This window comes from Mus caroli, chromosome X, assembly GCF_900094665.2.
Source record: "Mus caroli chromosome X, CAROLI_EIJ_v1.1, whole genome shotgun sequence".
NCBI lineage: Eukaryota > Metazoa > Chordata > Mammalia > Rodentia > Muridae > Mus > Mus caroli.
The window spans coordinates 39088228-39101827 of record NC_034589.1 but is presented as its reverse complement, the minus strand read 5'-3'; the positions used below and the strand labels follow the sequence as shown (position 1 = coordinate 39101827).

At 33.9% G+C, this 13600-nt stretch overlaps 1 long non-coding RNA gene across 1 annotated transcript in view; it reads left to right on the top strand.

The window, feature by feature from the left end:
- The window catches only part of LOC110286193, a 47935-nt gene extending 34799 nt beyond the window's left edge, over positions 1–13136 (top strand). Inside the window, exon 3 of the long non-coding RNA XR_002377126.1 lies at positions 12591–13136. This is a non-coding gene — a long non-coding RNA (uncharacterized LOC110286193). The remainder of the gene's footprint in view (positions 1–12590) is intronic.
- The last annotated feature ends 464 nt before the right edge of the window (positions 13137–13600 follow it).

Genomic DNA, 13600 nt, shown 5'->3' with positions numbered 1-13600 from the left:
TCCCCGGATATGGCAGTCTCTAGATGGTCCATCCTTTTGTCTCAGCTCCAAATTTTGTAACTCCTTCCATGGGTGTTTTGTTCCCAATTCTAAGAAGGGGCAAAGTGTCCACTCTTTGGTCTTCGTTCTTTTTGAGTTTCATGCATTTAGCAAATTGTATCTTATATCTTGGGTATCCTTTTGCTGTTTCAGTCTCTGAGAGCCAACATGAGCCCTTATTAGTTGATTTTGTGGGCCGTATTCTATTGGTGTCCACCGTTCCCTTTTCCGTCTCCCTCTTCTGTGGGTTTCCCTAATCTCCAAGGGTAGGAACCTGATGGCGTGCCCTCCAACATAGACTCTCTGCATAGTGGAAGCCTCTCTGGTGGCATCTGGACAAAACACTTATCCATCAAAATAGTAGAATATGTTTAGTACTATTATTTTTACAAAGGATTTCTCTGTGTAGCTTTGGCTGTTGTGGAAATCCCTCTGTAGACCAGGTTGATCTTGAACTCAGCCTGCCTCTGCCCAATTTCTTTGACTTACCTTCTCCCTTCCTTTCCCTTCACTTCCCTTCCTGTCCTGTCCGTTCTCCTCCTTTCTAATGTATTTGCCCCTTTCGTTTCCCTTTCTCCTTCTTTCTATTTTCTTTCTTTCTTTCTTTCTTTCTTTCTTTCTTTCTTTCTTTCTTTCTTTCTTTCTTTCTTTCTTTCTTTCTCTCTCTCTTCTCTATCTCTTTATTCTTTCTTTCTTTCTTTCTTTCTTTCTTTCTTTCTTTCTCTCTCTCTCTTCTCTATCTCTTTATTCTTTCTTTCTTTCTTTCTTTCTTTCTTTCTTTCTTTCTTTCTTTCTTCTTTCCTTCCTTCCTTTCTTTCTCCCTCACTCTCTCCACTACTCCCTCTTTGTTCTTCCTTTCTTTATTCCCACATTTCTTTATTATTCATTCTTTACTTATTTATTCACTCCTGTAAGTTTTGTGTTACATTGGCTCAGTACATCTTTCACATAGCAAAGTTAGTAGGTGGAGATTTTTGTGGCTGAGTTTGTGTTCAGTTTTCTCTTTTTGTAGCTTTCAGTGTAATTTCTCACACAAAAGACACTAGAATGTAGGATGAATGTTCCAGGACCACTCCAGCTTGAGTTCTGTATGTTCAATGAGCTACATGGAAGTTGCCTTTGATGATGAAGCCCACAGTCACTGTTGTCCTAGCATCAGTCTGAGTTGTCTAGGGATCTCCAATGGACTCCCTTGCCCATAACTCAATCAAATGTAAGACAGTCCTACCACTGGAATTGTTGCCTGAATACAAAAGATGGTCAGTTCAAACACCTTATGCTCCATTACTAGGTCATTTTTCTAGGGTCATACTCTTAGATTTCAGGATATCTTCACTGTTCTACGTTTCCATAATTTGCCTCCCCAATTTCAGCTGTTTCTCCCCACACTGATCCCTCACATTCCATCCATCCCAATCTGATCTCTCCTACTCCAGTCCTCAGTTGCTCCCAGCCTACCCATAGGTAGGGCTACCATTCTACTTCTATTTTGCTTCGCTTTCCCATAGAGAATCATGCTTCTCTCCTATATCCTTCATTCTTAACTAATTAACCTCTCTGTGGCCATAGATTTTAGGTTTATTATCATTTACTTAAAACCTAACATCCACTTATAAGTGAATGTATACAATGTATACATTCCTAGGTCTGGGCTAACACAGAATAATCTTTTCTAGTTCCATTCATTTGCCTGTAACTGTCATATCATTTTTTGTTATCACTGAGTAATACTCCATTGTATAAATGTACCACATTTTCCTTGTCCAGTTATTAGTTGAGTGATATATAGGGTATTTCCAGTTCCTGGCTATTATGAATAATTCACAATGAATATAGTTAAGCAAGTGCCCATGTGGTACAGTCAAGTGTTCTTTGGGTATATACCCAGGAACAGTATAACTTGGTCCTGAATTAGATCAATTTCCAGTTTTCTGAGGAAACTGAATATTGATTTCTATAGTGTGTGTATAAGTAGTCACTCCCACCAGATTTACATCCTCAACAGCATGAGCTGTCACTTGTGTTATTGATCTTAGCCATTCTTCCACATGTAAGAGGGAATTTTAGTTTTGATTTGCATTTCCATGATGGCTAAGGATTGGCAATTTAAGAGTCTCTCATGCAAATGGGCTTCCTCTACTGAAAATAATCCATTTAGATTTTTAACTCAATTTATAACTTTATTATTTGTTTTTTAATGTCTAATTTCTTCAGTTCTTTATATATTTTGGATACTATATCTCTATGGAATGTGGAATTGATAAAAATCTTTTCCCATTTTGTAGGCTGCATCATTGTCCTATTGATGATGTCCTTTGTTGTTTTAAAATAGCAGTAGAATAATTTTAATGTCATACTTAATTTTTGAGGTTTATAAAATATGTTACAAAATATATTAATGTTACTTTCAAAACAAGTAGCTTTATGTTAAGATAAATGTTACATAATGCATATTTTAATCATGTCTTTTCCATAGTTTTTCATTTTATTTATACTTGATAACATTGTTTTTATTCTTTATAGTGTTAAGAGATTGCAATCTAATCTAAAATTGTAAATCAGTAATAAAATTAATCTCTGTTTTTGTTATCTTTTGTGCTTTCCTCTTCAAATGAATTGTCTTTCTTAACTTATTTTTTATGTCTATGTGATATTTTAATGTTAATTTCTTATATCTAATTTTCAGAATTTGTAGATCACTGAACTTATAATTTTTAAATATTTCAGCTTAATGATAATATTCAATATAATTATTATTTTAATTTTGATTTAATGGTAATTATTTTAACTGTTTTATAATTGTGTAGACAAAAATCACATCTATCATTCCACAAAGCAATAGAAATAATCTATTTTGTACCAAATATGAATGAGTATGACTAAGCGAATGGATTTATGATTACCATCAATAATATTTTCTAAATTACTTCAACATTTTTTCCATTCTTAAAAAAATGCATACCTTCTTTAAAGATTTCATACATGTATACAGCATATTTTTATTATATCTACCCTACAATGTCCCATTCTTTACCAAATATCTCACATTTTTTGTTTGCTTGTTTACTTGCTTGTTTTACTTTTTTTATTCTTCTATCATACATTACATCCCAACTATAGTTTCACATCCTTCCACTGCTCTCAGTTTCTCCCCAAACTTCCTATCAGCAAGATCAACTCCTCCTTTTTCCCCTTCAAACTAATGGAAGCCTCATAGGGATATCACTGAATATAGCCTCAGAAGATTTAATAAGACTGGGCACAAACTGTCATATCACAGCTGGATATGATAATGAAGCAGGAAGAAAAGGGTCCCAGGTGCAGGTTCAGTTGCCAGAGACAACTGAACTCCCAATTGTTTTGAATAGCAAAGAACACCAAGTTACACAACTGTTACAAGGTGTATTTAGAGGACCTAGCTCAGTCCCATAGTTGTCCATGTTTGTCCCTCCAGCTCCGGGAAGCCCTATCAGCCACGCTTAGTTGATTGTGTGGGCTGTGTTCCAGTAGTTTTCTTGTACCCTCTAGTTTCTATACTCCTACCTTCCCCCTCTTGTGTGGGGATCTGCTGGCTCTTCCTAATGTTGGCTATGGGTCTCTGCATTTGCTTCCTTTGGTTGCTGGATGATGTCTCTCTGATGACATTTGGACTAGGTGCCAATCTATCAATATAGCAGAATACCATTAGAAATCCTTTCATTGACTTTTTTGCTAGCCATATTTTACTCTATCCTTGGTTTCTGAGTTATTCTGCTTCTCAATCCTGGCCATCCAATCAGTGTCAGACATGAGCTTCCTCTTGTGTCCAGGGCCTTACGTTGGACCAGACCCAAATTTCTGGGCCTCCATTTCCTGAGCACATTTTGTAGGCAGGACAGATTGTAGGCCAAAGGATTTGTGACTGGTTTTATTTCCCATACCGACTGCTAGGAGCCTTGCCTGGTTACATAAGATGGCCAGTTTAGGCTCCATATCTGTCATTACAAAAAGGCATTTCTAGGGTCACTTTCATAGATTCCAGAGAGTTTTGACTAAATCTCCCAAATCCCCAAGTCATATCTCCCAGGACTCTATTCCTCCATCTTTCCCACTCACTGCCTTATTCCTTGTATTTTCTTCCCCACTTGCCTCAAATCCACCTACAAAATCTATTTTAATTTCCAGGAAGATTGGAGGCTCCCCAGCTTGAGCCTTCCTTGTTTTACTTAGGCTCCCTGGGTCAGAGGACTGAAGCATGATTTCCCTTTACTGAACTGCTAATGTCCACTTATACATGAATACATACCATATTCATCTTTCTGTATCTGAGCTATGTCACTCAGTATAATCTTTAGTTACCATTCATTTACCTGCAAATTTAAGGGTTTCATTGTTTTAACCACTGAGCAGTTATTTCATTGGTTAAAGCTGCCACTTTTTCTTTATCCATTCTTCAGTTGAGGGATATCTAGGTTGTTTACAGATTTTGACTATTATGAACAAAGATGCAATAAAGATGGTTGAACAAATGTCCCAGTGGTAGCATAGTAGAAACTTTGTGTCATATGCTTAAAAGTGGTATAGCTGTTTCTTGAGTTAGAATAATTTACAGTTTTCTGAGCAACCATCACGTTGATTTTCATAATGGCTGTACTAATTTGCACTTTCACCAGCAATGGTCAAAAAATGTTCCCCATGTTCTAAATCCTTGCCACCATGTGCAGTTCCTTGAGTTTTGATCTTAGGTATTCTGATAGGTGTAAAATGTAATCGCAAAGCAGTTCTACATCACATTTCCCTGATGGCCAAAGATGTTGAACATTTTTTAAGTGTTTCTTGCCATTTGATATCCTTTGTTGAGAATTCTCTATTTAGATATGTAACTCATTTCAATTGGATTATTAGGTTTGTTCTTTTCTGGTTTCTTGAGTTCTTTATGTATTTTGGATATCAGCCCTCAGTCAGATTTTGGGTTGGTGATAATCTTTTCCATTTCCATTGGATACCATTTTTGTCTCTTTGGTGGTGTTCTCTGCCTTATAGAAGCTTCTCAGTTTCATGAGATCCCATTGATGGATTGTTGGACTTAATGACTATGCTATAGGTGTTCTGTTCTAAAAGATATTCCCTGTGCCAGTGAGTTCAAGAGTAATCCCCACTTTCTCTTTGATTATTTTAGGTGTACCTGGTTTTATGTTGATGTATTTGATCTACTTGGACTTGAGTATTGTCAAGGGTAATAGGTATGGATGAATTTGTATTCTTTCTATATGCTGTCATCCAGTTAGACCAGTACCATTTGTTGAATAAGATCTCCATTTTCCAATGTGTATTTCTGGGTTTTTAAATTAAAAATCAGGCTTCATATGTGAGTGTATTCCTGTCTATTCTTCAATTTAATTCCACTGATCAACCTGACTGTTTTTATACCAATACCGTGTAGTTTTTTATTACTATGGCTCTGTAATAAAGTTTGAAATCAAGAAAAAAATATTCCAGATGTTCATTTATTATACAAGATTATATAGCTATCCTGAATTGTTTTCTTTTGTTTTAATATGAAGCTGAGTATTTTCCTTTCAAGATCTGTAAAGATTTGTGTTGGAATTCTGATGTCAACTGTTTTGAATCTGTAGATTACTTTTGGTAACATGACAATTTTTTTACTAAATTAATCTGACCAACCCATGTGCTTGGGAGATCTTTCCATCTTCTGATATCTCCTTCAATTTCTGTCTTCAACGATTTGAAGATTTTGTCATAAAAGTCATCCATTTGGTTTCTTAGAGTTATACCAACATTTTTATATTATTTGTGGCTATCCTGAAGAGTGTTGTTTCCTGAATTTCTTTCTCAGTACATTTGTGTGTAAAAAGGCTACTTAACTTTTCTGTTGTTGTTGTTGTTAATCTTATATCCAACCACTTCACTAAAGATGTTTATCAGTCTACTGGATCCCTGGTAGAATTCTGGGGCTCATTTATGTATACTATCATATCATCTTCAAAAAGCGATATTTTGACTTCTTCCTTTCCAATTTGTATCCCCTTGGTCTCCTTCAGATTTCTTATTGCTTCTACAAAAACTTCAATTAATTGGGCATGAGAGAACGGACAGCCTTTTCTTGTTCCTGGTTATGGTGAAATTGATATGAAATTCTTTCCATTTATTTTGATTTTTGCTATTGTCTTCATCATATTTAGATATGGTCCTTTTATCTCCAATTTTTCCCAGACTTTCATCATGAAGGGTGTTGGATATTTTTCAAATGTTTTTATTTATTTATTTTATTTTATTTCATTATTATTTTTTTTTAGAATTTAATGAGATGGTCATGTATTTCTTCATTCAGTTTGTTTATTTGATGGCTTATGTTTCTGACTTTTGTATGTGAACCCATCTTTGGGGTGAGGCATACTTGACCATAATGAATGATGAATGACTTTAATATGTGTTTGGTTTGTGAGTATTCTATTATGGGTATTTTTGCATGTCTGTTAATGAGGAATTGGTCTGTAATTCTATTTCTCTGTAGAATCTCTGGGTTGTTTGGGTGTCAGAGTGACTGTAGCCTCATAAAATGAATTTGAAAATATTCTATCTGCATTTTGTAAATATATTTGAGTAGTATTGGCATTATCTCCTCTTTGAAAGTCTGATCAAAATCTGTAATAACACCATCTCATTGGAGCTCTTATGACTGTTACACATTTAATGACTACTTCTTTTTTTAGAGGTTATAGTCCTATTCAAATTGTTTATCTGATCACTATTTAATGTTGGTAAATGTTAAATTGAAAATTTTGATGAATCACAGTCTTCTAAAGTGCTCCTCATGATTTTCTGGTTTCTGTTAGGGCTTTTTGCCTCTGATTTTGTTAATTTGGATATTCTTTCTGTCTTTTAGTTAGTTTGGCTAAGGGCTTGTCTATCTTGTAGATTTTTTTAAAAACTGGTATTTTGTGTTTTTTATTATTATTATTCTTTGCACTATTCTTGTTTCTAATGTGTTGATTTCAGCACTCAGTTTGCTTATTTCCTCCCATCTACTCCTCTATAGCTTCTTTGCTTCTTTTTGTTTTAGAGCCTTCAGATGTGCTGTTAATTCCCTAGTCTGAGGCCTCTCCAAATTTCTTTCTGTATTAGTGCTATAGACTTTTCTTTTATCACCACTTTCATTGTGTTCCATAGGTTTGGATATGATGTGCATTCACTTCCATTGAATTATAGAAAGTTGTTAATTTCTTTCTTTACTTCTGTCTTGACTCAGTAGTCATTCAGTAGAGAATTTATTTACTTTATAGTGACTTTGTAGGCTTTCTGATATTTCTATTGTTGTTTAACTTTTAGTCTGTAGTGGACTGATAGGATACAGGGGATTATTTCAATTTTCTTCTATCTGTTGAGATTTAATTTGTTAACATGTGGTAAATTTTGCATAATGGTCCAGGAGGTGCTGAGAAGAAAATGTATTCTTTTGTGTTTGGGTGAAAAGTTCAGTAGATGTATGTTCTATCTATTTGGTTGATAAATGTCTGTTAGCTCCAGTATTTCTCTGCTTAGATTTTGTCTGCATGACCTGTCTATTGTTGCAAATGGGGTACTGAAGTCTCCCACTATCAATGCATGTGGGTCCATGTATAATTAAAACTTTTGTAAAATTTGTTTGCTTTATAAATATGGATGCCCTTGCCTTTGGGTTGTAAATGCTAAGAAATGAAAGATCACCCTTTGTATCTTTCTTTGATGGATATAAATTGCCATTTCTTGTCTCTTTTACTTAGTTTTGGTTTGAAATCTTTTTTGTTGGATTTTAGAATGACTAAGCCAGCTTGCTTCTTAGTTTCATTTGCTTGTACATGTTAGATTAGGATACTGAGTGCTCACATCTTGAACTGAAAGCAGGAAGCAGAGAGAATAAACTGGAATTAGTAAGATGATACTAGCTCTTACTTTCTGCCAGTGATGACATACTTCTACCTCACCCCAATCCCAGCCCTGCAAACAACACTAACCATTTGAGACTATGTGTTTAAATTCCAAGTATTAAGGGTGGAATTTCTAACTTAAACCACAACAGCTCTCCCTCCTCTCAAGGTTCAGAGGTCACCATGAGGGAGGAAGTGGAAAGATTGCAAGAACCAAAGGTATTGAATGACTACAGAGAAAGTCTGTTTTCCAGACACAAGAAGGCATTTCTACATGTGAAATGACAATGGCTATAACTATATGCACAAGACCAGTGCAAGACCAAACCAGACAAATCCTATATGTATGGGAGAGCTAAGAACTCTAACCACTTTATTTTGGTCACTATTGGGTGATGGAAAATTATATTTTTGAAGAGATGAACCATGCATATAATAATAGCAGTAACTGCAAATGGTTGTTTAAGTGAGAAATGTCTCCTATAGGCTTAAGCATTTTCATACTTTTCCCCCTTCATGTGCTGGTGTTTAGGAAGGTGTAGTAGGTTATGGAGATGGTACAAGAAGTATGTTGAGGGGGCAGGCTTTGATAATATGGAGCCTCGCTTGACTTCCAATTTATTTCTATTTTTTGTGCTGATAAAAATGAGAACTCTCAGCTTCCTACTAGTCCTACTATTCCTGATACTTGATGGCATACAACCCTTTCATGAAAAAGATTTTTTTTTCCTTCTGAAAGCATATGCCAAAGTAAACTATTCCTTCGGTAAGAAGCCTTGGTCATGGTATTTTATCATAACAACTGGAAAGTAATACAATGGAATTTGTGGGTTTATCAAAAAGAGCACAGAAAATATGAAGTGGCTAGTTAGTGTTAGACGGATAGAGAAGGAATGAAGGAATTAGAAGAGAGAAAATTGGGAGTGGATTTTTCTTTTTTTACTTAGAATAAGGAATCAAGGCAACCATTCTGTAGAAGTTAAGCTTCTGATTGGACTCAAAGGTCTACTACATGGAAGAGGACCTATGCTTCATAGTGAAAATCTGACCAAAACCCATTGCTTAGGAGTTCATAGACCATAGGTGAGAATCTACTATGATTATTTTTAGCTAGATGGATATAGTATCAATTCACCCCCACATGAAAACATATCACACATATTTGTGTAATATTTAGTTGTGATAATAATATAATTCTATCATTTCAAGCAAAATAGACATAATTAGAAAATGTTGTGTAATTTGAAATAAGAAACATGGATGCCGGCCATGGTGGCACATGCCTTTAATCCTAGCACTTGGGAGGNAAAAAAAAAAAAAAAAAAAAAAAAAAAAAAAAAAAAAAAAAAAAAAAAAAAGAAGAAGAAGAAAGAAAGAGAAAAGAAATGAAAAGAAAAAGAGAAAAGGAAAAGAAAAGAAAAGAAACATGGATAATTGCATACATTGGCTTTAATGGGTATATTAAAAGCAGAAAATTGTACCTATACTATGTATGTCCATTTACTTACAACTTATATAGAGTATAGGAATTCATGTAGCTACTTAATAGTGTGATTTCTTTTGACCTTTTCTGACATAATTAGTTCATCTTACCTTCTTCCCTCCTTCTGTATTTATATCTCTCCTTAATTAGAATCTGACTGATTATTCTATGTCCTCTATCAGTTCACTTATAACCTGATCTTGGCCAGTCTATTGCTCTCTAACTACTAATCCTGCAATGGTTCCTTTCTATTTTACTGGTTTCTCAAGTTCCTTCAAGTTATGCACCCAAATTGGAAGATTTAGATCTAGGAGGCTCTGATGAGAAAGATCATGCAACTTTTCTGTTTTAGTGTTTAGATAACTCACTCAGTATAATTTTTAAAATTTGATTCATATACCTGTTAATTTCCTGACTACATCTTTTGACAGATGAATATTAGTCCATATTATATATGGACCACACATCCAATCATCAATTAGCACATTTATGTTATTTCTACTTTTCAGTTCTTGTGAATATAGCAGCAATGGATATCACTGTGAAATATGTGGATAAGCTTGCAGACTGTTTGAGAATAAAACAAGGGGTACGAAGATTCAGCATACCTAAAAATGAAAATCCTTATCATTTTCTTGAGCAGGTGCTAGATTTTTCACTTTCTTTACCTATGGCTGTAGTAAAATGTTCTGACAAAAACTACGTTACTATTTTTGTGAGCAAAAAGGTTTATTTGGCTCCAAACTTGAGGTTACTGTTTTCATGACATAGAAGGCACAGCGGTGGAAGCTTGAGGAAAATTCATGACATCAAAAACAGAGTCAAAAGCAGAGAACAATCTATTAATACGTTTTTAAATGACTGTCTCCATTTTATGTAGTCTAGGATGTTTGGACTGGGCAATGGTCCTTAAAACAATTCAGATGGGCTTTCTTGTATCAAGTAAGATAATCAAGTTATTTCTGCATGATAATATCTGAGATTATTCTTAAATTAGACAGAGATTATTCTTATTTTTTTCTTCTTTAATCATGTGTGCTCAGTACATTGATTCCTGTGTTAATTAATGAATTAATTAATACAATCTACCATATTAGCTACTATAAAATATGTCTTATAAATAAATGTTTACTAAATCAGCTAAGAATAAGGAAATTATTATGTTAATTTCAGAACAATTCTCCATGGTGTAGATAATGCTTCTATTTTATTAAAAATATAAGAGTAACAAATTTTCATGGTTTAAAAAAAACTAGAAAGTCATTGATATGAGACTGATAATCATAAACACTTGAGAAAATTCCCTTTCAGCAATTTTTATTTTTTTAATAGTCACTTTGTTTAAACAAGTTAATTAAGAATTAAAATATGTATGATGTTAAATATTTATCACAGAACTCAAAATATAATGAAATAAAAATGGCTAGAAAGATTGAACTAAAGAATACAGTATACTTTCATAGAAGTACTTTCTTGTAAATGTTGATAAGGTAAGAATAATAGGTTATTTGACTTCTGACATATTTCTGTTATTAAACATTAAAAGTCCTTGATTTACATTTCTTATTGTGCTATGAATTTTCAGAGACTTGCAGTTAAAAAAAATTATAGGTAAATCAATTGTTGTGCTGGCCAGAGTTAAATGAAAAATTCTTCAAATCTGTACTGGAATTCACCCATAAAGAGAAAGATCATGTCAGAGGAAATGTGGTCATTTCTCATTGTAACTCATTGTCAGCACTATCTAAATTCTTTGGCCTTTCCCTACAACAAGAACTCTCACCTATTACCTTCTTTCCTAGTGTTTTCTCAACATACACTTAAGTATGTGATGTAAAGGCAAAGATTTTGATGTAGTATAGTATGTCATTTGAGAAATGATAAACAGAGAAAAACTGGAACACTGCCAGAAATGAACTTAAAACAAAACACTATAAGATCATATGAAACAAAAGGGAAAGGAAAGTAAGTGAAACATATTAATTGTAAAGCTTGAAGAATGGTTATTTGTGAACAAGGGAACAGCTAAGAAAATAGAAGTGGAACATAAGCAGAAATATTTAATAAATTACATAAACACAAAAAATATAACATCTATATCCAACTAGTTAAACAGATTTTAATCATATTTCAACTTACTAAAATTTATAAGACTAAATACTATATAAATATTAACTAAACTTTAATATTTTATTTCTATTCATTTTAACACCTAGAATGTTTTTTAAATTTTAAGGATAGAAAACTTTGAAAATTAAAAAAAATATCTTTACATTTTTAGTATTTTATTACTTTTTAATTTCTAAGTAGAGAAGGAAGCAATGAGCAATAAAAAATGTGGATAAAGTTTCCTGTAACCTTGTGGGATTTCATGGTTTCCAGTGCTATATAGGCTATACATAGTTAAGCACTTTTTCTTTTTTTCTCAGTTAAGAATAGTTGATAATGAATTGCCTTACCACAGACTTCCATATCCTTACACAACTTCTTTTTAAAATCTAATTTTATAAGGCTTCTCTATCATATTTAAGTAAAAATGTGCAGTTGTCTTCATTATGAATTTGATAGGCAAATATATTTTTATAATTATTGCCATTAGTGAATATGGTATTCAAATGGTATGAATTGAAATATGTTGATATTCTATTTTGTTATTGTTATCTATACATAGAGTTCACATTTACACTCAGGAGTCATTGAAAACCATGGGTAATGCAGAAATTAACCTCAAGGATGAAGTCTCAATTATCATCATCTCAAGGAATCAAAGATGGTGTATATATGTGTGAATTGTGAAGATTTATAAAAGGGTAGAAAAGAAATATCTAGATATATCACTTCAAGGGGAGAGATTACTTAAAAACCTAGAGTGTTGGTTGTCAGAAAAAGTTTTCAAATGTTCAAATTTTTTAATATTATGTATATAATAAAAGTTATATATTGTGTGTTTATAGTATATTTTGATGTGATAATTTATTCTTTAAAATGTATTAATTGTCAGTGTTAACAACAATAAAAGATACCTAAAACTGTGGTAACATGTGTGAAATTATATGAAATACGTGCATGAGTCATGCTGCCTCTGGCAACTCTGTTGATATCACTGATCTGTGCTGCCTTCAGTAACCATGTTGACAATCAATACTCTGTGTTTTCTACAGAAATCTTGTTGATGGCCATGATGCATAGAGTACCATGACACCTTGTTGATGTTGATAAAAGAGGCCATGTTGAAAACCTTGGTCCATCTTGCTGCTTAAGACAATGTCGAAGTAAGTGTTATGTGCTGCTACAGTAGTCCAGTTGGAAGTCTATGAACTGAACTGCAAACTAAAGCTATGTTGAAGTAACTGATGACTATTCACAACCACGAACTAACCATGTTGATGTCCAAATGGAGACCTTGTAATAGCCATGATCCCTGTTGACAGCGGAGACACTGTTGAATTCTGTGGTCAGTACTGCCTCCTGAAACCATATTCAGGGAAGTGTTCTATTTTGTTCCCAAGAACCAGTATAATGTATAAAATTCAAACTGCTCAATGGCAATATATTGATACTGTGGATGAATAAGCAATGGAATCTTTACTGATATCAGTGATCCATGATTCAGCCCAATTTATGAGAAGTGTTCAACCAGTTGTAACTATTTTGATGTCACACTGAATCCTGACACTAGAGGTTTCTGTATATAGTCTTACCTGTTCTGTGAAACTATCTTGATGTCCCTGATATTTGCAACAAAAGACATCATGGTATATCCCAGATCACTCCTGCCACAGTCAAATAGGCCATGAGTGAACCCTACTGCTTCTTTAGAACAGTTGATGGCATCAGAGATCCCAAATGACAAAGGAAATATATAACACATCTGTGCTGCCACCAGTTACAATGAGATCCAGAGTCAGTGTGGTCTTTGAAGAGGTTCAGGGTGTCTGAGATCCCTCAGCCCGAAGTGTCTATTATAAAGATCATTGTCAGTAAGGCTGCCTAAGATCATAATGTAGTAAGTGCTATGTGCAGGTACTTAAGATGTTTTTGAGGCATTTGATCTCACCAGCAACCTGAAGCTATGTTGAGATCAGTGCTGCATGCTGTGACATGCAATCAAAATGGAGTCCATTAATACTATTCCTGAAAGAGATTCTGGTGATGGCTATGATCTGTGTTG